Source organism: Corvus brachyrhynchos, unplaced genomic scaffold (genome assembly GCF_000691975.1).
Source record: "Corvus brachyrhynchos isolate BGI_N302 unplaced genomic scaffold, ASM69197v1 scaffold83, whole genome shotgun sequence".
Lineage (NCBI taxonomy): Eukaryota > Metazoa > Chordata > Aves > Passeriformes > Corvidae > Corvus > Corvus brachyrhynchos.
In genome coordinates, this window is record NW_008238464.1 from 13,060,173 (window position 1) to 13,087,420 (window position 27,248).

Genomic DNA, 27,248 nt, shown 5'->3' on the forward strand with positions numbered 1-27,248 from the left:
TGTGGCAGCCTTGAAGCACTCAAAGCTGGTACAAACTAAACTTCTGGAGAATAGTTCAGGCGCTGATTTTTGTAATGCATTTCTGACATAATTCCTCAGATACTATTCTGTAGCTTGCAGAGTTCAAGGTTAGAGTCTGTGCCTGTGTAAGAATGATGCTCTTAGAACATATCCAGACTTTATGTTTTCCCTTATTCTTTGCTGGGAAGCCGCTTGGAGGAGAACAACTGAGCTGAAAGCTGAGCTCTTTTCTTAGAGAGCTGAGCATGTGCAGACCAGCACAATATTGACTGTAAAGAACTCACCATGTCCATTACCACGAGAAAAATTTCTTCCTATGTCTTTTTCAGGTCTCACCATTGCAAAGAAACCCAAGTCATACAATACTAAAAAATTAACATACTCTTTACCTGATACTCACCATTATACCTCGTTAAATACAGCATTACACTCTATCTCCAGACCTTAAAATCTTCAATGACTTTGTAATTTGTTCTTTTTCTTTCTCACTACAGACAGAAGTTTATATTTGTGTTATTCTTTGTTTTAAAATGAAAAAAGCACAATCTTGTCTTTACCCAGATAAGGACCACATTTTAACTCTGTCAGACCAACAGGCACCTATTTAAGTCAGCACTAGCAGAAAATGAAACATCTCTGTCACTTCTCAATAACCACCAAATAAAAACCTTAATGCATTTTTTTCTTAACCTTTGATGCAGCTTGATACATGGTGATACTACCTCCTAATCTGAAGAGAAACTTCTTACTTGCCCCATCGCTGTCACTCAGGAGAGGATCTGCCACTGGGACACAACAGCATTTCTCTAGTCTCTTCAAGGAGCATTGCAGAGTGACTGCATTGTTTTATTCAATAGCCTTCTCGAGAGCAAAAGCCCATACTGAGAAGGAGGGAGCAGACCATATGCTCTTTTTTCAGGCCCACAGAGACAATTTAGTTCAATTATAAAAATGTTTGTCTCTGGCTCGTTTGCCCATATCCAAGCTGGCCTACCATGCTCCAGCCCAGAAGACCATGTCCTGTGCTCTAGGGGAGTGATGTGCCCGAGCTCTTATACACTGCCACTAAGCACATGCTACCTACTGCTCTTGACAGATTCTGCCTAAGGAGATGCCACGTGTGAGAAGAGATGCTACAAGCAGAAGAGTATGCATATGTTGACATGACAAATTTGATTTTGAATAAAGGCAGACTCTAAACACAAAACCACAAGCATACAGACGGATGTTTTTATTGATGCAATGATTAAGTACAGGCAAAATGATGAGACATTAAGTAACGGCATGTTATTTGTTGAATTAAAAAATATGAGTGGTAAATGACAAATTATTATCAGGAATAAGATCCAAGTTCCCAGCTAAAGGTACTGAGCAGATTCCATGGAACCAAACTAAGGATAGAAACTGTAATACCCAATTAAAAGAGCCTCCTACTGCTTGTGTTTAATGTTAAAAAATTATGATACATCCACAGGGAGACAGCTGTTAGATGCTCAGAGATACTGTTACTGACCTCAGTAGGAAAGGTTAACATGTACCACGAACCTGAATATCATCAGTGTGCTTGTGCTAATGAAAGCCATATGACATAATCAATGCTTCAAGGAGGTTTAATTTTAATGAAAGATGTGAAAGGCTCAGGACAGAGCCCCGAGGCTCACTGACACTCAGAGAACTTACAAATGAAAAAAGCTCGATCAGCACATGGAACCAAAAGGGTGGTTATGGAGTAACCAAATCTCATCCCAGTCCACGGAGCTTCGCAGACAACAATTGTTGAAGTGATGCCAAAGGCAGCTGTTCAGCTGAACAAACCTGAAGAAAATCTGAGGAATGTCACTCAAGGTTCTTGTTCCTTACAACAACTGTCCTAAAAATACAACTGCACCTCGTTATACGCTAAACAAATGGTCAGTTTGAGACAGCATATGCTACAGGATGTGTAGAAGGAAAGACCATAAAAATAAGTGTAAATTTTAATGAACTATAGGACATACTAGAGGCTTGGTTCCAGTCATAATGGAAGCTTCCTATCAGGCTTGGAATTCTGGTGTGAATCCAGAATGACTCACTGAAGTAATAAAATTGAGAATTTTCAACATGGTTTCCTTCTCTAACAGTTGAAACTCTTAAATTAGGCCCATTGAGCATGAATAAACAATCTTTTCCCACCCTAACAATTAATTCCCTAGCTCCTGCTCCCTTACCTGACCAAAGGACACATTAGACTGTGTTACTGACAGACGATAAATGTATGGACATACTAGTTCTGGTTTGAACTCTGATGCAGACTCCCGGTAGGGACACTTAGGGTGTGTTTAGTTATATGTAAAGAGTCACATAATTTAAATCATGCACTGTTGTATTGCATTCCTGAATATGCAAAAGGTCAATAAACTTTTTCTTCTGCTGAGGCCTATTTCTACAACTGTGCTGTTCAACTCTGTCCCTAAGATTTTTAAAGGCTCTGAGGTCATTAGAAAGCAAGGCTGAGCCACACAATTTAAAAAGCGGTGTACAAGGTACAGTCATTTACAGATAAGGAAATGACTAATTGGACTGGCCTTTAATTTCAGTTCAGTGGAATCTCTCTGAGATAATATTTCCTGTCAATGACTTTCAAAGATGCAGACATGCTGTAAGAAATTTTCTTCAGAAATACAATTTCGGTATTTCTGATAGGATACGAGCATCTCTGGAAATCTCTGAATCCCAAAGTAGAAAAAAAAATTAGCACAACGAGTCCTTGGATATACTATTCACTAACACCCATTCTGTTTTGGAGAACATAACAGACAATTACAAATTCTGTGTTAGACTTGCCATGTATAGTTTCCATGGATAAATTTCATAGATAAGATATTTTTAAAATATGGGTGCTGTGCATCTGTTGTCTTTGTTCTCTTGCTAATTAAGATTTTGGGGCTTTTTTTCCCTGAACAACTCAGAAAACACAGATGAGATATTTTTCTTGCATTCAATAAAAAGTTCACAAAGTTTTAATGTAACCTATAATTCCTAGAATGTTTTCAGAAATATTTCAGTGGTGACTGGATTGGTAACACCTACTCTCTCATCATTACACCATTTGTACACCATTATAGTGCACAATAGGAAACAAGCTACAGGCAAACCCCACAGTTTGGCTCTCCTGACTGCATGCCAGTCCAGTTTTTACAGAAAAGGTGATGAGGGATCCCCTTCTCTCCAGGATCCAGTGGACGGAGGGTGCTCCCTCATTAGATGTGCCAAGCTGGTCAGCTCTCATATAGGGAACACCTGTAATTCCAGAGCCTTCAGCTTGCTGTAGAAGCCACAGAGCCACTACTCTAGTCATTCAAAGGAAGGGAATTGTTTCAGACACTAAATGCCATTTTCTCAGGACACCTACTACAGAAGTAGCTCCTTAAGCAAATACAGACACTGATGCTCTTGCCAGACAGGTCAGTCTTTGGCACCACAGTGCTGGCAGTGGCAAACTGAAAGCCTGAAGTGTCCCCATACAGGGTCTAGGTCCCGTCAGGCCTCTAAATGAGCACTGCAAATTTGACTCTGGGCTTTTGGGCACTGTGGCAACAACTGCCACATCACCACGGGTCCCAAGCTGAATGCCTTATCTGATGTTTCCTCATGTGCATGCATGTGTTATCATTTATTTGATCACTTATTCGTATGCAAAAATATCTTCAATATAACTACATTATTACCCTGCTCTTCATGCATTATGTATAGGCAAAAGAGCAAGGGCAGGACTTTGAGCAGTGTTTCAACAGGTTAGCTTGAGTCCATTTCTCTGCAACCATGCATAAAATACGTGATGGCATGCCATAAAAATGTCAACATGATTAGAGAGAGAGAGGTTTGTTAGATGACCAGAATGGAGGCTAAACTAGCTATGAAGGACACGTGCAGCTGGAAAAGGGAGCCAAAAGACACAGCACTTGGTGCAGCAGATAGTGCAGAAGAGTGCAAGAGAGGAGGAGAGAAGCCCTGTACACATGCTTGGCAATGGTGGTGCCATGCCACAAGACATGGTCTCAGCACACACAGGATCAACTCCTCTGGCACAGCAGAGACCTTGACCCCGAGCAAGCTTCCCCAGGAGGATGGAGGTCCAGAGCACTAAAGGGTGCCACATGCCTCCCTCTAGGACCAGGACAGAGGATGTCCTTACATGCAGCCCATGTGCATGGGGAAAGGCTCTAAGTCAACAGGGAAAGGAGTTGGGAGAAGATGTCAGCAGGCTGCGTGGCCTCAGGGATGATGAAAAAGAGGGAAATGGTAGACTGGGTTTTCTAAGCAAAAGATACAGGGTGATGTGTGTAAGACAGACTTTGTAACCAACAAATTGGGGCTGTGGAGCTCCAGCTCAAACACATGCATGTAGATAAAGAAATGGCAAGAGGACAGTAAAAAATACATGAACTATAAAAATGGACAGAGAAGTGAGTTAAAAACTGGCTGAACTGTCAGACTCAGATGGTTGTGACCAGCAACAAAAAGTCCAGCTGAAGGCTGGTCACAGGGTCTTGTGTGTCACAGGGTCAGCCACACTTAGTGCAAGTACCAGTTTAGTATCCACAGTAGTGGCCTGAATGTTGGGAGGGAGTGTACTCAAAGCAAGTTTGCAGGTGCGTGTCACAAATCTAGGACAAGTGACTGATACCCTAGATTGGTGTGCTGCCATCCAGGCATCCTTTGCAGGGCTGTTAAATGGGCAAGGACTTACCACAAAGACCATTGTAAAGTCCATCATTTGTTATTCCTGGAGAGGAGTAACATCAGGCACTTGGAGGCCAAGTGGCTGGGAAGCAGCTTGGAAGAAGAGGACCTGGGTGATCTGGCGAACATCAAGCTGACCACAGTCAGTGTGGCAAAGAAGCTAAACAGCATCCTGGGCAGCTTAGGCAGTGTCACCACCAGGTCAAGGAAGATGATCTGTCATCAATACTCAGCCCTGGCGAGACACCTCTGGAATGCCAGGTCCAGTTCTGGGCTCCTCAGTATAAGGGATACGTGGAGATTCTGGAGTGAGTCCAGCAAAGGGCTACAAAAGTGACTGAGAGTGGCATCTTCCATATGAGGAGTTGTTGAGAACTGTACTCCAACCTAAAAAATTCTATGATTCTATGATTTTATTCAGCTTGGACATGGGAAAGCTCAGGGGATCTTGTCCTTGTATGTAAATACCAGGTGGGGGAGTAAAGAAGTAGGAGCCAGACTCTACTTGGTGATGCCCAGTGACAGGACAAGAGGCAGTGGACACAAACTAGAACACAGGAAATTCTGTATAAACATAAGAAAATACTTTCTTTCTCTGGATGTCATCTGACACTGGCATAGTTTGCCCAGTGAGGCTGTGGAAAGATTCAAAACCTGGTTGGGCATGGTCTGGCAGACTCTGCTCTGAGCAGAATGGTTGGATGATTCCCAAAGCTCCATTTCAAACATCACTGCTCTGTGATATACCTACTTAAGTCAAATGATGCTGTTTTGTTAGAAATGTGGTCATGGAAAAAATGCCTGCAAGAAAGCCTTATGACACCTGACGGCGATTTTACACTTACCATACCTGTGCATGCTGATGTATGAGTTATTATTTTGCACATATGGAAGCACCCATGCATAAATTGCTGAAAACAGGAAATACTGATATGCTCACAAATAATGCAAACACACAGAGGCATTTCTTTACACATTTATTAGCTCATTTCTTATCTTGAACTTGTACATTGTCTAAGAAAATGGAGCTCAAGCCTTCTTTAGTGTCACTGTGTCCAGTGATAAATAAACATATTTGCTAGCAATAATGAAGGGTCATCCAACAGATGCCTGCTAATTATCTCTGGTGCAGCAGTCTTTTTTTTTTTTCTCAGACTGAGTGATACTAAAGGGTGCATTTTTGCATATTAAACGTTTTCTTGTTCAGTGAGAGATTTCAGTCAATACCCTATACAGAGGTGAGGGGAAGAAAAAGAAAAATATCTCATGCAATTTCTAAAGGATACCAAGCAATCCAATCTCACTAGGAAGGGAGTTCTGCACCAGCTAGGAAAGCATTCATTTTTGGGTCAGCTTGTCTGTAGCTGAGGGCTTTTAATATTTCAGCTCAGTTCACCAGGCAATATGTTGCTACAGTCTTTGACAATTACCAGAAGGAATGCAGGAACAGTCAAACGTGTTTTCCAGCACTTGCATACGTAAGGGCTTTCTGAAAAACACAGGTACCTGGAGCCCTGCACTCTTACTGCAGTACCGAGGCTAGAGAAGCAGAGGCCATGGTTTTCTTTCCTCTTTGAATCCCATTTGCTATTTATTTGCGATTTAGACAGTGCTTTTGGTTATAGTCTATGCTCAGTTCCTTTTATTTCCTTCTCCTATGTAGCAAGGACTTTTTTATTTCTTGTTTCTCCTCCTCTGCCCATTGTCTCAACCTGCTTTTAAAGCTAGGAGCTAGCTGAACTTCTGATTTTTGTCTGGTTCTGATGCAACATCTATAGATTTTTGACCACGATTTTGAAACCTTGCTGTGACCCTCCTCTTCCTGCTGTGGTAGGGATGATTCAGAAACAGATTGAAAGCTGCTGCCTGCCCAGGTATGCGCCCACAGTCTCTGTATGGTGTCAAGACAGTGGTTGTAATTGGGGAGCTCCAGCATAAGGAACACCACAGTAAAAAATGTACTATAAAAGTATTTGGGAAATAAAAAAATTGAGCACTTAAAAACTTCCTTGAAAAGGGAATCCTATGGGATTACAGAACAAAGGGACAGCAGAAAGATGAAGAAAACATGTCTGTGGAGAACAGAAGTGCCTGCAGGGCCATACTTTAAGGAGGAAGAGATGTGAGTGGAGTAGGAGCTAACATAAAGAATTATTCCCATCTGCCTTTCATCTGGTCATGAAAAAAGGTTGAAGATATACTCTTAGGCACATTGTTAGATGAAAAGTAACTCAGAGTTAGAGGTGAAAATTACGGCAGATTTACAACATAGTTATTAGAAAACTCAATCAAAGCTGTGAAGAGCCATGGGGTAACAAAGAAGGGCAGCCATTGCTGACAGCAGCTGGATTTACTTTTGATATGCTGTAGAGAGGAATGCCTCTTGGTCCTGAACACAAGGCAGTTTTTTTTTGCTTCCTTGTGCCCCGTGGCTTGTCTCAGTGGAAGAATTCAAGATTGTTTTACAGTCATTTCAATGAAGATCTTGAACTTGCTGACAATATCCTTTCAATATAGCAAAAAGATGTAAAAGGTCAAGGAAATCTTAACAAAGCTTTGGAGTTAAAAGTGTAGTTTTAATTCCTTATGATGTCAATAATTTCTTCTGTAATTACAGATGATGGAGTAATAGAGATAAATGACCATCACCTAAAGTTATCTAGAAGACTGATTGTCTCCTTAAACCACACAAAGAAAACCATTTTGCATATGGCAAAATCCAGGCATATTCTTTAGCCATCCTGTCATTTGGTCTGATTTCCCAACCATTTACCTGCCTAATTTGGTTTTGGTACATTTTTAGGTGCAAATATGAAAACGAAGGATCCAGACTTTGGTCTTTCACACTCAGGCTGGATTAATTTTTTTGCTTTATGCCAATTTCTGCAGTTTGTCCGGGGAAGCTGGCTGGAGAACAGTCCTCTTCCAGTGTTAATACTCCTGATCCAAGCTGCCCACATGAACATGCCCAGGGTTTATCCTTTCAGAAAGACTCCTCTCTCCCAGAAGTGCCTGGCCCCGGCAGGGTTCTTTGTGTGGTCCTGAGAAACAGTGATTCCCAGCCCAATTCTTCAGCCCCTCTCCAGCTCTTTAATCTCCAGCATTCACTGCATGACCCCAAGCAGGGACTCAGAAGTCTTGCCAGTCTTGGTATTGCCTTGCTACATAACCCACCACAAAATGCGGAGATCTGGTGCTTTGGGTCTGCTCTTTTTCCTGAAGGTGAGCAGCTTTTGCTGGGAACACCAATGCCTTTCTGTGCGCATTCCATGGCTGGCTGTTAAGAGGATAGCTAAATACTTTTTCCCTTCTGATTTTTGGCAAACAGTGTGATGACACCATTTCTACACCATGTAGAAATGAGGAATTGTGGACTCTAGGGAGCTTTATGCATGACACATCCGTGTAAAAGCTGTCTTTGTCTCTGCAAATGTGTCCACCTCTCTGTCTGTCTATCTATCTGTCTATATATCTATCTATCTATCTTCTAGCTGGCTATATCTATGATCTATATTTTCATTTCTCCTTAAGTATAGCGTGATCAACAATCTGTAAAGTTCAGTTACAGCAGACATTCAAAGATTGAGTGTCCTTGAATTAAACCTGAGACCAGTCTGTTGCAAAGAACTCTCCACTTATTTTGCAGAAGTAGTAAACTAAATGTGACAGGAACTCACAGGGGTAGGAAACCTTCAGTTGGTCTGGTAGGTATTAACCACCTCACTACCCCAGCATAATGAAACTCCATTAAACACAATGAAACTCTAGAAGCCCCTAGGATCATGTGAGCTGCCTTCTACAAAACAGATTTGTACTTTCCCTGACTGCTGAAAGCCAGTGGAGAAACTACTGTCTGCTGCTAATGGAAATCATCAACGTCTCCTTCAAAGAAGCTTGTTTGTCAGGCTCCCTGAAAACAGCCCTCATTTCAAAAAGAATAAGGAAGTTAGAAAAGCCACACCATACATTTCCCCATCTCCAGTCTGGAAAAATGGATGAGTGGCAGAGAATGCAAAGAATGTGACATCTGCCATCATACTTTGTAACTGGGACGACTTGGTCCTCAAGGAACTATGATATTTTTGAGGACCATGACATCCTAAAGTTCCTATTGTTTGACTTTCTGTAGCTCAGAACAGCAGAGCATGACTTACAGAGTCACCACACCTGGAGTAATTGGCATTAGTGTGGTTTCAATTTTAATTCCCTAACAAAAGCCAGTGATTCATGATAGACAACAGTCTTTCTAGCCCAAATGCTCTTTTTTATATCTTTTCAAAAATATAAATATAATTTGGGATTGCAGCGGGTGTTACATGATGTCAGGCCCACAGAAGTTTGATGATGATTTGACATAGCCTGCAACATCCTAAGATTGCTTTTCTTTCAGAGAAATCTAGAGAATATATAGAAAAGTCTAGAGATTTAAATCTAGAGATTTGGGAAAAGTCACTGACTCAGGCTATCCATGACAGATTTCAATAATGTTATCTGGAAGAAAAGCAGTAACTGGCTAAATACCAGATCCTTCTATTTATGAGGCTGGATAGAAGCAGGTGCATTTGACATTTCTCTGGACAATTGATGTCAGCATGCAAAATGCCTTATTTTAATCACCAGGAATGAAATTAATCTCATCTAGTATAAGATGATTCAAAATAAAGTTGTGAATTTAGCTAACCACCCAAACTCCTGTATTCTGTGGAGATTTATAGACATTTATGAAAGGTGATTCATTCCACATTGGCTATTCAGTAGCGTTGGAGTAATCACTCTTTAGAGGTGTCTGTCCTTCTCCCTTGGCTATAGCAGGAAGTTAAGTGCTAGTTTAGGCTAAATGATTAGCATTTAATTGGTAGACAAGATTAATTCCAGTTAATTTTAAAAATTCCCTGGCTATAACAGGCTTAATCCTGTCCCATGAATTCTGTAACATACTTCACTATTGCCTAGAGGTGGAAATGAAGTGTGTTTCAAGCTATGGAACATGGAGACAGATTTCTGCCTAGTGCTAACTTGCTGGAGCCACATTAATCCCAACTTTCTCCTGGGTTCCAGTTTGCAGCCATGATTGGATTGAAACCTCGATTTTACTTTTCAGTGGTGACAATGAGTTTGGTCTTACAGAAATGCAAAGATAGCCAAGGCAAAGGTCCTAAGGGACATGAGCCTTTTTTTTTTTTTCTTGGATTCCTTAACTTAGGGGCTTCATGTGGAGAAGTGTGGTGGCTTTCCTGCTTTTTTCAGAGCATAAGACTGAAACACAGACATTTAAGGTCATGACCTGTCTTTCAGGATTAGGATTAAAAATTATCCTAGATAGAGACAGGACTTTTAAAATTATGAACAAGTCAGTTGCCTGATCAAGAATATAATATGCAAATGGATGCATATCACTCCACCACCTGCTTCTAGCCTTTTCTTCCTTCTGCTCTTCCCTTTCATTTGTAGCTCATGAACAATTCTCAGTGTATTTTAACAATTCCAAGTTTCCTCCCAAATTCTTTTTCAAGTGAGAATCCACTTTGATCATGATAATAAAATGCATTTTTCAATAGTAGTACATTAAATTGCAATTGTGTAGTACCGAGTTTGGATCACAACCCTTCCTAATTTTCTTCTGCAAATCTGGTGCTTCCTACTGTCATTGTGCGGCAGTGAAAGAAGCAAATCACTGACCCTTCCTAGGGGAGAGTCATATAACACAGCTTCAGGTTTCTATTACTGGGTTTTATAACAGTAATAAGGTAAGAATTTACTGCTGACCTGATGTGCAGGAACAAAATCTTGCCACTTAATAAAGCTATCAAACATTCTGGATTTTTCCCATGTAAGAGATCAAAATTACAATACCTGAATTTCCCTGGCACTACAAGGCAGCATTTAATGCCATTGTACAGAATCATATGGTTTGCCCATAGATTTTATAATCCTGCAAGACACTGTGTCTGGAAAGTGGTTTTATTGCAATTCAATACATCCTAGATATTGCCATCAAAGATTAAACATCACTCTATCAACAGTGCTTGTTAGAGAAAACCACCTGGTGTCTACGCAGCAAAGGTTATTATATTTCCCTTTCACAGTAGAGGTTTTCAGTCTTAACAATGGACTAGCTTTTTATAGCTGAGATTAAACCTGAGAATATGACAAGCAGAGCAAGGTGCTCCTCTGTTTATTGAATTATCTGGTGATTTAAACAGGAAGGGAAAAAGATAATTCCCCCCAAAGTTTCTTCCATTCTCCCAAGGAATCTTGTGCATAATGCCAAGTTCTAGAAACATTTCTAAAGATTTTTCCACTTCTATTTTTTCAGGTATACCTGTCTCTCCACAAAAACCAATTTTTAATTTGTTTAAATCTTGAATTTTGTGTTCTTACATGCATCTGAAACTAGATTAATTAAAAGTGGAATTAAGGTAAGCCTGATTTTCCAAAGCTGTAATTCTGTTACATTAATCACTGGAACAATTTCAATATGAAGATTCTCTTACTGAAACCTTTAAAATCACCTCCAACTGTCCTGGAGACACTGGGAAAAAAAAAAAAAAAAAAAAAAAAGAGCCTTCATTAATTTAAACAGCTTCACAATAAAAATGGTGAGATTCATAGTAACTGGAACACATTTAAGAATAGTTGTAATGTTCTAGCTGTTCATTGACCAGGAATCATGGCAATCACATGCCCTTCCAGTTTTTAGCATTAAGTTATCCTCAAACAAACTTTGAATAATTTGTGAACATTTTGAATGCATTTTTCTTTAGCATTGTCCATTTTTTTTTCAAGCACAAAATAAAGAAATTTCCAAAACAGATTCTGAAGTCTTGTTGCCAGGAACACCTAAGAAAGTGTGTGTTTTTTATAAATCTGTTGTATGAAGACTTAGGTTGTGTTTGACTTGCATTGATGGATGAGATGTTAATAGGTTGAAATAGGGATGAACATATGGATAGAGAAGACCCACACTCTGGGAATGTCTTCTGTAAGCCTGCCTCAGCTGGAAAGTGTATGGCTCTGCTAGCATGGGAGTTGCAAAAAAGCAAATGCAACTCACTGCTTCCACTTTGCCTCCTAACCTTGTACGTTTACTTGGGAAAGTCTGATGTTAGCACAGCTCTACATATTCCAGACCACAACTAGCTTGGATATGGCCAACTTAAAAACTGGGCTTTTGCCAAAGTGGACATACCTAAAAGAGAATATAATGATGTGTGTAATGGGTCCTGGCCACGCAGATGCTGCTACTGATGCTGAAGGCAGCATGTGGGCGTCACTCATGTTCATCCCACACGTGTGTGACACGTGGTGACAAGCCCCGAGCTGTGGGAGCTGCCAGGGCGAGAGCCTGGGGCTGGGGCCGACCCCCTGGCCGTGGTGCTGCTGCACAGACAAGGGGCTGCTGCAGAAAAGTCTTTCCTCAGGGTTCTGCAGGCTGCAAGTAGATGGGACAGCCTGCCAGGGATCTGGCTGCATCATGAGCACATATGTGGGGTGCAGAAAGGATGCTTGGCATTTCTCAGGCAGAGGGCCTGGTCTCCCAGTGAATGCAAATCCATCTACCCCTCTGCAATACATGTAGAGCAGAGCAGCACTAATCCTCTGTGCCCCTCCAGCCACTGCAGTAAGAGAAAACTGGACTTAAATGAATAAATCACATGACATAGATGGAGGAATTTGTGCCTTCTGCTTTATACTTCTCCAAGTATGGTAACAGCTGGCTGTTAACTTCTTCTGTGTAAGTAAAAATGACTTCAGCTTTTTCCTTCTTTTTCCTTATGCATATTCTTTTCTGATTCTAAGATTCCCCATTTGCATCACAGTGCTATCCTAATTCCCAATGGTATGAGATTATTTTCACACGTTCTTTTTTCTTCCTAGATTAAGCTAGTGATTATTGCATCCACTAAAGGCCTTTTCTAAGCTCAGACCAGTATGTGAATCCCTTTTCTTTGGTCCCTGACTTAGAGTTACAACCCAGCTTTAAAGAAAAAAAAAATAGGGAATTGTTGCTGCCTGTTCTGAGCTTCCCCTCCCCCCTCCCAAAGACATGTGCTCTGAGCTCTTTTGTTCTAAGCGCGGGCAAAGCCAAATGTAACTCAGACTCTTCAGCAGTATCTGATTGGCCGCTCACCCCGGGTCCGCCCCCAGGCCTCCCCTTTCCCCTTCTCCTAATAAAAGATGGTCGAGGGGAGGCAAACGCCCTCTCTCAGCTCAGCTACTTTCCTGTAAACATCTCTGGTCGTCTGTCTCATTTGAAGGCTTCTAACTGCAGGGAATTGAGCGGGCAGGGAGCTATATTTCTCCCTCTTTGCTTCTGCTGATGGTATTTGCTCTGCAGCTGATTCAGGTACCGATTTTTAGAGCTACTAAAGTGCTAGATCGCCTGTGCTACCTCTCAAGGCTGCTCGAGGCTTTCTAAGGCATTGAAATACAAGCGCTAGCCGGTATAAAGCTGAAAAGATACCTTCCGCAATCATGAGCACATATGTGGGGTGCAGAAAGGATGCTTGGCATTTCTCAGGCAGAGGGCCTGGTCTCCCAGTGAATGCAAATCCATCTACCCCTCTGCAATACATGTAGAGCAGAGCAGCACTAATCCTCTGTGCCCCTCCAGCCACTGCAGTAAGAGAAAACTGGACTTAAATGAATAAATCACATGACATAGATGGAGGAATTTGTGCCTTCTGCTTTATACTTCTCCAAGTATGGTAACAGCTGGCTGTTAACTTCTTCTGTGTAAGTAAAAATGACTTCAGCTTTTTCCTTCTTTTTCCTTATGCATATTCTTTTCTGATTCTAAGATTCCCCATTTGCATCACAGTGCTATCCTAATTCCCAATGGTATGAGATTATTTTCACACGTTCTTTTTTCTTCCTAGATTAAGCTAGTGATTATTGCATCCACTAAAGGCCTTTTCTAAGCTCAGACCAGTATGTGAATCCCTTTTCTTTGGTCCCTGACTTTTAAAAACTTGAGAGAGCAGTAATTCAAATGCAAGTAGCCATGCTGGGAATGGTTTCTGACTCACTGTAATTACTGGAACAAAGGCAGTTAAATAGAGATACTGATAAATCTGCTCCAAGGAGTATATCGAAAAGGAAAAAGATATTCCTCCTCCCTCCTCCTATACGTAAAAATAACTGTATTCTAAAAGGACAGAAAAACACAAAAGAAAAAAAAGGGCTTATTTTTTTCTTTTAGCCTGAACTCCAAGATGATATGTCCAAGAGGGCCTACCAAAAACAGGGGACCAAAGTTCAGCTGTAGCATAAAACTGAATGAGCAGAGATTCCATTAGAGATTAAAATGACAAAATTAAGGTCAATTAATTTAGGTCAACAAAGGAATGACCCAGTTGTTAACTATGGGCCATTTCCCATGTCTAGAGCACCTTGACTGCTGCTCTGGAGAAGCTGTGTCTCCTATGGATTCTGTGGCACACCTGCCAGTCCCTGTAGGTATCTCCTAAACCCTGGGGTTTCCCAAATGGCAGTAGATGCCAATGCTTAGGCACTAGTCACTTACATGTGGGTGTTTAGGTGTCTTAGTTTTGAACTGAACACCTCATAGAATATCTGTTTCCTCTTTCATCTATCTGAAATTATGGGGTGGGTTTTTTGTGGTTTATATTGCATATAAAGCTGAAGAAAGCATTTAGCAGTTACTGGAAAATGAATCACATAATTTTTTTTACAATAACAGTCATCATTGTCAGCCCTTTATGTGCCTTTTCATGTAAAATAAATTGGCAAGCACCTAGAAAATAGCTTCAAAATGAGTGTAAGTTCATATGCATTTGTCAATAACAAATATATCTGACAAATTATATTTTCTTCTACAGCAGGGTGACCAGAACCAGGAAGAGACAAGAGGCAATACTTGTCACATAGTTAGTTCTCAGTGAGGCTTCTGGCACTGTGCCCTGTGGCAATCTTAGAAACAAACAAGGGAAAGGTTACCAGATTGAAAGTACCACAAGCAGGTATAAGAGCTGCTAGGAAAACTCTGCTCAGAGTAGCTGTCATTAAGTACATTGTCCCAACAGTGGCACTGATGGGTATTTGTCAGAGGAAGAGAAGGTCTGTCGCAGGATTAACATTTTTCCATTAGCTCTCAGACATCCCGAGACGTGGAACAGAGGATATGTTTATTACATTTGCAACTGATGCAGAACTAGACTGTAAATTTGCTGCAGCACAGCACTGAAAACAAACATGATCCTGACGAGGTGGGATTAAATCCACACATGTTCCTGTCAAGGTGAAGAGAGAGTGGAGATACTTCTCCTGAGTCCACAGGGGTTGCAATGGCTGTGAAGGGTGTGTTATTCAACTTTGACATGGTGTTATGAGAAAGGAAAGCACTATATTTGGGTTTGAAGACTTGAATGATTGTTTTTATCCTTTTGCTCCAAACAGATGATGAAGTCTTGCACTGAATTTTATATTCACTTTTGGACACTGCTCTTGTAGTAAAAGCGATGTAGAATGAATTGAAAAGAATCCATAGGGAAGCAACACAAATGACGAGAAATCTCAAACCCCATGATTTATAGGAGAAGACTGAATCAAATAGGGACTTTAAACCTACTACAGAGAAAAAAGAATTGCGGGGGTGGTATTGTTCTTCAAGCACAGCAAGGAAGACATTGCCTGACTGCCATATTTGGGTGCTGGAGGTTCAACACCTACCCTGACAAGAGCAAAGATGCTATATTCAGCATTTCCAGCACTTGGGCCTGGCCTAGCTCCCTTGGGAGAGCTGATGGGACATCAGAACAGGACTGCAATAATTGTAGGCTGAGAGTTTGCCTTGACTAAAGTGATTGTAAAGCATGCAAATTCAAGTAACAATTAACTACGTATCATGTCATGTCTCTGCCAGGACAAGTGTACAGTTTATAAATCTTCTATCATTGTTCGCTCTTGTACTTTCTATTTTTTTCTTTTTTCAGTAATAAAAGGTGAATAAATAGGTGTGATTCTTCTAGAGTGAACTTGATGAGTTGTTCTGAGCAAGTTTGCATGAGCAAGGCTTTGGGAATGTCATGGAAAGCTGTCTTTCAGTTAAAAGTTATTTTTTTACACTGCTAATTGGAATTTATGACTCAGAGATAATCCCAAAACTATTTTGATTCAGTAAGAGAGAAAAAAATCCTCTGAACCTCACATCACTCGTCTTTCCCACAGCACATTAATCCCAGTAAAATCCCTCTTTGTTCTCTCCTTACCTGTGCAACTTTCCAAATTTGGTTTTGCTATTATTGCCCCTGACTTCAGTAGTTCTACACCACAAAATCATTTTGCTTCAGAACTGTTTCAGTTCCTATGAAATTACATGGAGGAGAAAGCTTGTTTGAGAAGGGTTGGGTGGTTTTGTTTCAGGGAGTGGCCTTGATTTAATGTGAAGGTGTGAGGCTGGTAGCCCTTCCCTTTGCCAGGAAGGATGTTATCCTCAGTCATAAAAAGTCAGGGAAATCCACCCATTACTGGTCTGCTGTTTTTCCTCACTAGAGCCTTCACTGTTTTGCTCAAGGCTACCTCTGGGATAAATTTCTGGAAAGCTGCCTCCAGCTGGATATGCCCCATGATCTCCCTTCAATGGGAATTCCTTAGCAAGGCTAAGATTCAATTATTTGTCTGTTGACCATTATCTTAAACTGAGATTAGATGAATTTTAATTACCACCCTTGGTTTTGTTAAGATTTATTCTGCCCAAAATAAAACTGCTACTGAAACTCACAGGTTTACTTTAGCAGAAATGAAGAGGTAGAGTTAACATTCTTTATTACAAAAATCAAGACACATTCATACAATCCAAAACTTGCTAATAAATTGTTATTTCTTCTCGTATCCACAATTTCCTTAGCCTGGTAAAAGCAAATCACTGACAGGTGGTCAAAGCACCATCTTTTATAACCCAAATAATCTAGATTACACATTCACTTATATATATCCCACAATACATCCGCAGTATCTTATTCCAATAACAAAACATCAGTTCATTTACATTTACATTAATTCCATATTTTAACACCATTCAGAGCACAATAACTTTACAAAGATTTTGTCAAATTCCTTTTGGACTACAGTGACTGTGGTTACATTTCATTAACATCCTTGACAGTGACACCTCACCAATGCCTTGGCAAAACTCCCTCCTCATCCAGCGTCAAACATCTTCACCACCCTTCAGACACATTCCATTCCAGCAATTCAAAACAAAACCATCCGCTGTAAATTTTAATCACTTAATCAGTGCCTGCTTCCATGTAAAAGACAAATCATCCCTACTTCTGCCACATCAACCCACCAAGCTCCCAAACCTAGAGGCCTCAGTACCTATCAAGTACCATCATTTACTGAAAAATCTTGGCAGGTTCAACTAGAGACAGGAAAAAGTGTCTCTACGTTCCTTACAGTGCTGTTGGAAGAGCCCAGAGTTTATGAGGAGATAGGATTAATTCCATGCTTCTATGGATTGGGAAATACCTAAGGATGTAAGGCCTTGCTTACACATAAATCAACATTGTAAGTGGATAGAGATTTAGGCACCAGAAATGAAGGAACACTTTTGTTAAAGTAATAAAATTAACAAAAGTAATGAATCACATTGCCACAACCTGTGAAAATAAGTTACAGTTTAAAAGCTGTCTCCATTTCAGTACTCAACAATGTTACAAATCCAGCAGTAAGAAGACACATTTTACAGAAATTTTTTTGTTGTGCTATATCCTGTTCCCAGTTCCTTCTTTCTTGACTTGTATTTCAATTCCATTATTTTCTGATGCTGCTTCCAACTCCAAGACCCCTAAGCAGGATGGGCCAGTGCAGTTTCACAAGCTATTCCCATATTCTCTGTAAATAGAAATCCTCAGACTGGTCCCTCCAAAGCACACCAGGCTATATCTGTCACCTTTCACCATGACTTTAAGTACACTAGATTCTTCTTTGTCATGACTTTTACAAAATATTTCCCTAGTTTGAGTGAGTTTCTGACAGTTTTCCTCAGTTGACCTTCCTGGATCATTAATCCTTTCCACAACAAAAAGTGCTTCCTTCAGAAACTCTCACCTTTTATTTGAGAATTCATTTTCTATCACCCTGAAGAGCATCAACAATTTTAACTTAAAATTTTCTCCAGCCTGAGTAATTTCCTTCCCTTTTATGAACAAGCAGTTAACAATACTTTGCATGTGAATATTTTTTCAACTGTGCACTCTATTAACCTGAAGAAGGAAGCATACCTCACCACAGCATCATTAGATAAATACTCATGCTGTTTAGAAATAGATAAAATGAAACATCTGAAAGTGATCTGTACAATATAGAGAGGTGAGTCTAAGTTAAAACCCTGGGAAAAGGGATATTTACATCCATCTACAGAATATTTTTCTCTTCTCATTAAGATTTTGTGGATGGTAACCATCCAAAACAATCTACCATGAATGTCAAAAGGATTTCCAGTTATCCTTTGGAGAACTAACTATTTCCTTTGCAGAAGATGTAAATAAATAACATAGAAAAACAAGTACTTTAGACCTCAGCATCCAACTTACATATTAAAGAGCCAACACTTCTCAGCTATCTCTTATGCATTTCTTGTAACTGTGGCTACTTCTCTGTTAGAGGACAGTTTTGCTGACGCATCCAACTTACATATTAAAGAGCCAACTCTTCTCAGCTATCTCTTATGCATTTCTTGGCTACTTCTCTGTTAGAGGACAGTTTTGCTGAGGAGCTCTTGATTCCATACCACAGCCAAATCATTTGGCCCTGGCAATGCTATTAATGTGTAGCATTTTGCAGCATTGGGTAAGCAAACCAATTTAGGATCTAAAATACTTGTGCACAGGATCAGTGCAATAGAATACATATGAATACATATAATCTGCAAGCCAGTTTGTTTTGTGGTCAAATAAAATTGTATTTATTTGTTGACACTGCCTGAATGGACATTTTACTGAAGCATTATTATAAATGACTTCTTGTGAAAAAACAAGGGCTCAGTGGCTAGAATAGTCCTTGTTAAGAGATGTCTACATTTAATATGACTTTGACCTACAATATTTCACCTTATTCATATTTAAGAGGCAAAATCTAGGCTTCACTGAGGGCAGGGAAAAATCGCCTTCGTACTTCAGCACAGTAAGGATTTTAAGTCAGAAGCTGTTTATAAATTTCTGTATTATACCCAAAGAAATGGATTTACACTATAAAAATGTCAATATACCATTTACTAAATATATAGAGTGGTAGTCACTTGGTCTGGCTTTAGCTATCTAAAAGACAGGTATCAAATACACTCTAGCTGTTTGTGACTCCTCATATAACCAATGGTTAAAGTTCAGGCACGGAGTAAGAGTCTCCCTGTTCTGAGTTAGGTGGCTGGAATATCTGGAATGGACATTTGCAGGTGCTGTTTATTTCCCATTCCTTATGGGAGATGCCTAGAAAACATGCTTATGCCTAGTTTACTAATATTTGGTCATTTAGACTGAAGTGTGATTAATTTCACACGTAAAACTTCATCTCAAAACAGCAAGGTTTCTTTATTCTTCTTGCCATCATACAAAGTAACCTTCTTGATTTCTATAGACCTAACTGTTCATAAACAAGCACACTGCATTTATTCTTGTACCATTTTGACTTTTACTCGGAACTGTTACTCACCTTTCCTAGGGCTAAACCCTCATAATATATTTACAAGCACAACCACTTTCTTATCTCCATTCAGACAGTAACAGCTGCACTGCCACATTTACATCTGCCCTTCTAATGTAGGCTCTTCCTTGGCTTTCCCTTAGGACAAGCCTTTATCTGATCCTGTGTTATTGAATATCACCTTTTAGACCAGAATTTTGCAGTCTTCCAGCTGAGCTTCTACCAGACTCACTGCACTGGGCTAGCAATGCTTTTTGGTTTTGCTTTCCTAGGTGTATTTCCCAAGGATGTTCTTTCTGCCTTCAACTTCTATTTCTCTCTTTCATTATTGGAGTACCAGTCATCATAAATCCTCCAATTTGTTTCTGCTACTATCATAATAGTACTATTAATCTGCTACTGTTATAATAGTAGCAAATTAAAAATTTCGGATATGTCAGTTGTAACAAATAACAGTTTTGCACACAGAGGTTTTGTTGCATTTTCTTTGGTTTTTGTTCGTTTGTTTTTTTAAAAATAATTTTCTTTATTTTTTGCATTTCCTTTGCTTTGACAATGAAGATCAGTGGTATGAGCCTTCATGCAATGGAATTTGACAATTTTTTCTTCCCATTTGTCAGACTTTTAGGAAAATGGGAAGAAAAACTATGGGAAAATTATTTTTTTCTCTTCAAATGAAGTGAGAGACTGCCTGCCCACAAGTACTGCCAAACCTGACACATAAGGAGGCAGCTTTCCAGGCTTCCATGGAAACATGGAAAAATGTATCCATTCTCCTTATGCAGACCTTCCTATGAGGATGAATAACACTTAAAATTTTCCCTTTGATCCTTTTGGACATGCCTTTAGAAAATGTGCCATCCTCATAGCCTGTCCTGCAGCAGATTTGCCTTCCTTTTCCTGACTATGGCAGAAGCTGGAGAAGCTACTTGAGAAATCAGACCTTGCTACTGCAGCCAGTTCGGCCTCTCTTTCTGTGGGGTCAAGTTCCATCCCAGAGAAGCCTGTTTAAAACTTCATAGCATAATTCTGTTGCCACACAAGATGTGGAGTCAAGGGCCATCCTGTGCCTTTACTGTCCCTGCCATGAGAAATGCCAGGGACAGATTAGAGATTAAGACCTTTGGGATCTGGCTTGCTTCTCCTTCTACTTGTGGGGAAGCAGGAAAAACTGGTAGAGTGGGAACACTTTTAGGGTGAGTTGTACCCCCATATACCAACCAGCCCCTCAGGATGATTTGCAGAGCTTTTGAATTCCAAAAATAGATAAAAAGTTTTCAGGTCTTAGGCCTTCTGTCTGCATGAGAACCAGCACGAGTACTGGTCCATAAAAATATTTTCCTTTCCCTGTACCCAGTAGCAGCTTTGTAGTTGATTGATCACTTTTTTTTTTTAATTCTACATGTTTCTACTGGCACAGTTAAATATACATGAAAGCGTTCATAACTTGATAGTAATTCAGCCTTGAAACTGGCTAATGGCTTATGCAGACTTCAAGACTATTGAGAACTCTGTACTTTTTCCTATTAAATTTCTTCATCCTGAGAGATTCCCAAGTAACACTAATATGGAGCAGTGACTTCATAAGAATGGAAAGACAAATCATTCCTGTTTCATCCTCTCCATGGAAGGAAGCAGGAAAATTCGAACTATTGATAGCAAATAAACAACTTTTTCTTCTCTTTTTCTTTTTGTGTATATAATTCAAAGTTTTCTCCTAATTTCCTCAATTGTTCTTGCATTTGTTAGAATTTACAGCATAACTGAGGGCACTTCTTAATAATAAACCCTGTTTTCCTAAATATATGCAATGTAGTAATCCTATGACTACACTGTTAGAAGAGAAACAATATTATTCTGTTCTGAACTCAACTGGGACCTGTTCTAGGTCCTACCTTGTTCCTCATCTCTACACTCTGCCATAACCTGCTGACATTATATCAGCAATGTGTGTTTTAAAAAAATGTTTGTTTGATTAAAACCTAATAGGTAAAAAAAGCCCCAATATTTTCAACTGCAACTTCAACAAATGTTCAAGGAGCATGTGGATGTAAACTGATGGACAAAGTGAGACAGAGGTCACAGTCACTAGAAGAAATTAAAAGGATGTGTTACTGATTGTATTAAGGAACAAATCGCCTTTTGCTAATTTCTAGTTCTGGGCTGGCTGTGCCACTGGTTGTAATTACAAATGCAACAAAGAGGCTTTCCACATCTTCCTATACCTACAAATCTGGATGAATCTATTTCATCCTCTTGCTATCACTACTACTTGCATAAAGAAGATGACAGAACGATAGATCAAATAATCCTCTGCTGGTGGGAGATGGCCTCACTGTGTTAGCACCACCTTCACACTGCCACAGGGTGGACTTTTTCCAAATTCCATAAGGAATCTATGCTTCCAAAGAGAGACATATATTTCTAGGCTGGAAACTACTGTTAGTGAGGACACACAATATTAATAATAATAATAATAAAAATTAAAAAGAACCCCCAAACCCCCAAGCTGACATTAATGAGGTTGAATACATATATTACTACTATTAAAGGGAGCTCGTTCCAGGGTTATCCTAAAATAATCTACTGTCTCTCTGCTTGTGCTCCTTAATCAGGTCTCCTAGTGCTGTTTTAATTAGAGAGCAATGCTATTAAGCCCAGAATAATGAAATCAAATAATTCAGTAACTGTAGAAGAGTGACAGGTTTATCTGCATTCCTTCTTTATCTTCTACTTCAAAAATATTCTCAACATTCAAGCTGCCATATTTCATTTTGACTTTTCATTTCATTTTTTGTGCACATTCTGAAAACAGTAATTTTTAAGAAAATAATTTTTTAAAAAAGCCAACTTTTTGAAACACACACTTCTTGCAACTATAATATTTAAAAATTTAAAATGAGACTGAAAATAGAAAGAAGGGTGAAGGAATAGAAGGATAACAGAGAAACATTTTCAAGTGGAATTGTCTGTTTTCCAAGTAAAATAAAAATGAGGGTGAAGTAAAAAATTACTAATGAAAACTATTCCCATCCTGTCATGTCACAGTTAGCTGTCATTTGTTACATGTTTCAGTGATCTAAACAGCTGTAGCTGGTTTTTTTCCTATTCAAAGGCTATACAAAACACAAAGCCTCCATTTGCTGCCCTTTAGAGGCTTGATTGTAAGCTATTCTAAGAGTTCATAATTTTAAGGAATACTCCTAATTACTATCTGTCTGTGTGTATTAACAAGAAAGGAGGTGATATTCCTTAAGAGGAAAAATCTCCATGAGTTCAAATAACTATATACATTAGGACAGTTAAAGGAAGCAGACTTCTAAACTTTTTAGCTATCATCCATTTTTAAATGGAAGTCCAAGAACAATAGTCTTATGCTAGAGCATTATATCATAACTTGTGTATCTGCGACTCTCATGATTTTTACAAAAGTAACACAGCACATGCTAAGAGAATTGTTCCCACACTGCTTGGAGGAAACAGCAGTGCATTGCCTGAACAATTCACCCAAGAAGAATGTTATTGAGCCATACATTTTAAAAGAACCAGACATTTTAAAACACACCTGTGCTGGCCTTGGGAAACAGCTCATGAGAAACTGCAGTTTTGCTAGCAGCTAAAGTGCTTTCTCCAAAGACATGATTTAATGGGAAGTCTGAGCTGTTCTCACAGGGGCTCCTGCTTCACTTGGGTTTGACTCTTTGGAAAGTGAAGATTCATGGGCTTGTACCTACCTCTGTGTCAATCAGGACTATCTCCTTTGAAGTCAGCAGATGTAAAAATCTGGGTGAATAAAGGAGGATCAAGGCCTGGGGCTGTCATCCCTGCCCTGCTGCTTTTATTCAGGTTAGGATTTCAAATATGTAATTGCAATATTATTTTTCCTGTCATTTGGGAATGTGGGTTGAGCCTGAGTGGGAACAAAGGATGAATAGGTGCAGGCTTGCTTTGCAGAGCTGCAGCATGGTGCCAAGGCAGGTAGTGGTGGCAGGTTTTCAGCTACCCCGTCACTCTGAGTGATCTCTCTCAGCCCTGCTCCAGAACTCCCTCTTTTGCTACTCTGTTCCTCTCTCAGGCAGCAGTAATTATGTCACTGTCAATCACACTGTAGTAGAAGACTTTGTGACTTCCTAATATATTGTTCCACTTTTAAACCAGAACTGCCTCAACACTGATGATTTTCAAGCCCATATCTTTCATATATCACCCTTGTGAAATTTATGTGTCCCTCACCTTTAACCAGTATCATGATTTGTGCTAGACTTCCTTACTCATAGCAGGATGAATCCCACCTGGGAAAGTAACATACTTGGTCAATGGCATAAGCATCAGTCCTCAGGTTGGAGGTGATGTTGCAAAGGTTATGGTTGCAGCCGATGTGTTCAGTGATCTGCCAGAGGCACATGATATGGCAGGGCTTGCTAAAATAAGTAACATGATGACAGATTTTACTATTTACAGTTTCATTAAAAGGGTCTGCACTTGAATCAGAAAACCAATAAAAAAAATTAAAGAAACAGAATATTCCATTTAAAGAGTGGAGTTAATACAAAAGCCTACCTCAGAAGAAAACACTTGCACCTGCACTGTTCCAACTCCCACAAGAATGACAAATCAGCCTGTTCTGGCGCAGAGATTTGATTTATGTACACAGAAGCCCTAAACCTCACAGTACAAACCAAGAGTCTTACCCACACTGAAAGCATTGTTAACATCATTGCTCTTTAGTCTCTTAACTTTTTGTATGAAAATCAAGTACTAAATCAAAGGTTAAAATGTAAAGAGGGTTTCTTTCATTTTAGAAAGCACAATAAATACAAATAGCTCAGCATAATCTAGAACAGACACCATCAGCACTTGGAAGTGAGCAGGGCTTTCCTCAGTGTGGAGGAGACAAAAAAACTGTGCTCATTTCTATATGGGCAACCAACTAAGTAGAACAGGAAAATACTGCTTTTACATCCCTATATCTCAAGACACACTTCCACTATTAGAAAGATCAGTATGTGAAAACACATCAGAGGTGGTGTTCCAGTAAAACTCCCAGCATGTCACTGCAAAACCAACCTGTGCACATTTTTGTTTATCACCAGCTTCCCAAAGGTACTGAGGTACTGGTGTGTACTTCCTGTGTGTGTCCAGCACTTCTTCACTCCTAAACCACAAATTAAAGCAGTGTTTCCAACTAAAATTAATACCCTCAGTTTTGGTGACACAGATAAGACCCAGTAGCAATCCTCACTTTGTTTTGGTGCATGTGCTTATCTGAAAATTGTGCTGCTGCAAATAAAAGCAGAATCTGCTAACTACTAGACATCTGCTTTATTAGAATAATTAAAAAAGAAATACTTACACTGTGTTAGATATTAAATAATATTTTAATGGAATCTTTCAGTCTTTCTTGTGCTGTAAATGCTGGGCATATCAAAATGAACTGGTTAACAAGCTGACATTTTAATTTGTGCTTTCAATAGTGTCCTGTTGCGTTTTCTAACATGTAAAGAATATAGTGTTTGCAATTAAGACACAGGGCTAAAACAGATGATGCACACTGCAGTTTAGTGACCTACTATTGCTAAAATAATGAAGAACGTGTCTTTTCACCTGTACTTGCAGATTTCCTGCTTTCCACAGTGTACCCAGACCTGAGCGACTTTTATGCTGCCTACCCTTGGGACCCTCTGCTCACTGGGAGTCTCTTTGCTGAGCAATTGAAAAATGGGATACCCAAAACCGACAAAGAATAAATTAATGGCACAAAAAGCAGCAACTTTATTGCTTTCTGAAAGCAAACAATGGGAAAATACAGTAGACTGGAGACAGTCTACTAAATAATTTATGACATATAGCCCATTCCAGAATGATTTTTTTCTCTATTAGGTGTGCATTAACACATGAAAGTTAAACATATGGAAAATCTTATCTGGTCCTGGAGAGAAATAGTCCCCCACCCTTCCATTACCTCAAGCTCAACACTACTCTGAGCTGCTACTGTCTTCTAAAGAGATTATGCTATTATTTGTTCTAATTCGGCTGAATCCCAAACTGGGTTTTAAATACACTTTTGAAACAATCATTATACCAACACAGGCTTTATCTACCACATTCACTGCTTGCATCTCAGCAGATTATTCCTCAAAAATCTGCACTTCTTAAACACAGCATTATACAATGCTACCTCATTCCTAGTCACAAAACTTTCAAAAAAAGGGAAAAATCCTCATCTAAGAGTGCATGCTACATTAAAGTACCATGTTTTATTTTTATACAAGGACTACTTGTTCCCCCAGGTTTCAATTCATAACTATGGACCATGCAAAATGCCACAGACCACAGAAGCTACATTTTCAAATGGAAGTTTTTATTGATTAATCAGGCATTGAATCAAGTATTGTAAAATAAACAGATTTTGTTTGTTAAAAAATGTCCAGAAGAATACCATTCATAGCAAACTTGTTTCCTCGTCATACAGAATATGAAATTATTCAAGAAATGACCAAAAAGGAACACCTGACTAATTGCTGTCACTTTGTATGTGTATATACCTATGTATGTATATACACAAGTTACACACTGTATTTGTGCATATGCTGGTGTGTGTATACCCATACATATGTGTACATATATACACAAATATATATGCACAAAGAGTACTGTCTGAGCTAAAAGGACATTGGAGTAATGTGGCTTAGCTCCAAATGAATTATTCTGTGTTAAAATAAAGATGATACAGCAAGCTCTGTAGATAACAGACCATGCTTTTTCCATTGGCCAAAACCACGATCTGTCTTTACACTCATGCTCTATCTTTACAGTGAAAACACATGAAAACATTTGGGACCTCTTCAAATTCATGGCATTAGTTCTATCCAGCTCAATCTCTGCCAACATTGTGTAACCAAACACTGAGCAGTGTTTTCAGTTTATCCACTACTGAAATAATCTTCTAGTTTTAATATTTCTGGCAAAAGAGAAGATACACAGCCTTGCTACATGAAAATTTCTTCATGCATCCTTTTATCACTGCTTTGCATCAGTCATCTTCTGTCAACTCATTTTCAAAATTTTCATACCATCTCAGCTACCTCCCAAACATTCCAGGTCAGATTATCTGGGCATTGTATATCAGATTGTATCAGTAACATTGTACTCAATTTTAAATTTAATGCTTGGGGACTGATTTACTTTTTCATTTTTGAGGGTATATGTTTCTTGATTATTAAAGACACTATGATAAACACTGAGGTTCACTATATGTACACACTTTGCCTTTTTATGCCTACTTGAGAAAGATCAGTGGCTCCTACCTGTGAACTATGGGACGTTGCCCAGCTGAAAGCCATGGTATCAGCAATGTGCTGCCAGATTTTTCTACATTTAATTCAGCAGTTAGCAGAGCATGTAAAGGGAAATCAAAGAAACATGGAAAGGCATTTATTTTCTATTAAAAAAAAAGAAAAGAAAAAACCAAATGGGCATGTACATATTCGCCTCATCTTGTTCATAAATTTCTGATATAATCATAAGGCAAACTGTAGTACAGCTTTGTACCTGGAGAATCAGTATTTAAAAAATCTGAAGCTGAGCTTGGGACCATTTTATTTTGGACCCATTAGTGAACAAAGTGCATTAAGGCATCTTTTTTGAAAGACACCTAAAGCATGGTTATAAATTACTGAGCAAATCTTTAAAGCTGATATTCAATTTATCCTTTCTCTATACAGGCAGATTTTCACCACTTGCATAGTAACAACAAAATGCTGTAGGAAAACCATTCTTTTAAAGTTGTCATATGCCTCAAGCATCTCCCAAAATGATCATTTGTACATAAGCATTGCAAA

The 27,248-nt window shown here is 39.3% G+C and overlaps 1 long non-coding RNA gene across 1 annotated transcript; it reads right to left on the reverse strand.

Moving 5' to 3' along the window:
- Positions 1–16,887: 16,887 nt before the first annotated feature.
- LOC108447370 lies at positions 16,888–27,241 on the reverse strand. Its single transcript, XR_001862915.1, has 3 exons — positions 26,401–27,241; positions 19,048–19,054; positions 16,888–16,897 (listed from the first exon to the last, which is right to left on the reverse strand). It is a non-coding gene; the product is annotated as an uncharacterized LOC108447370 (long non-coding RNA).
- Positions 27,242–27,248: the final 7 nt, after the last annotated feature.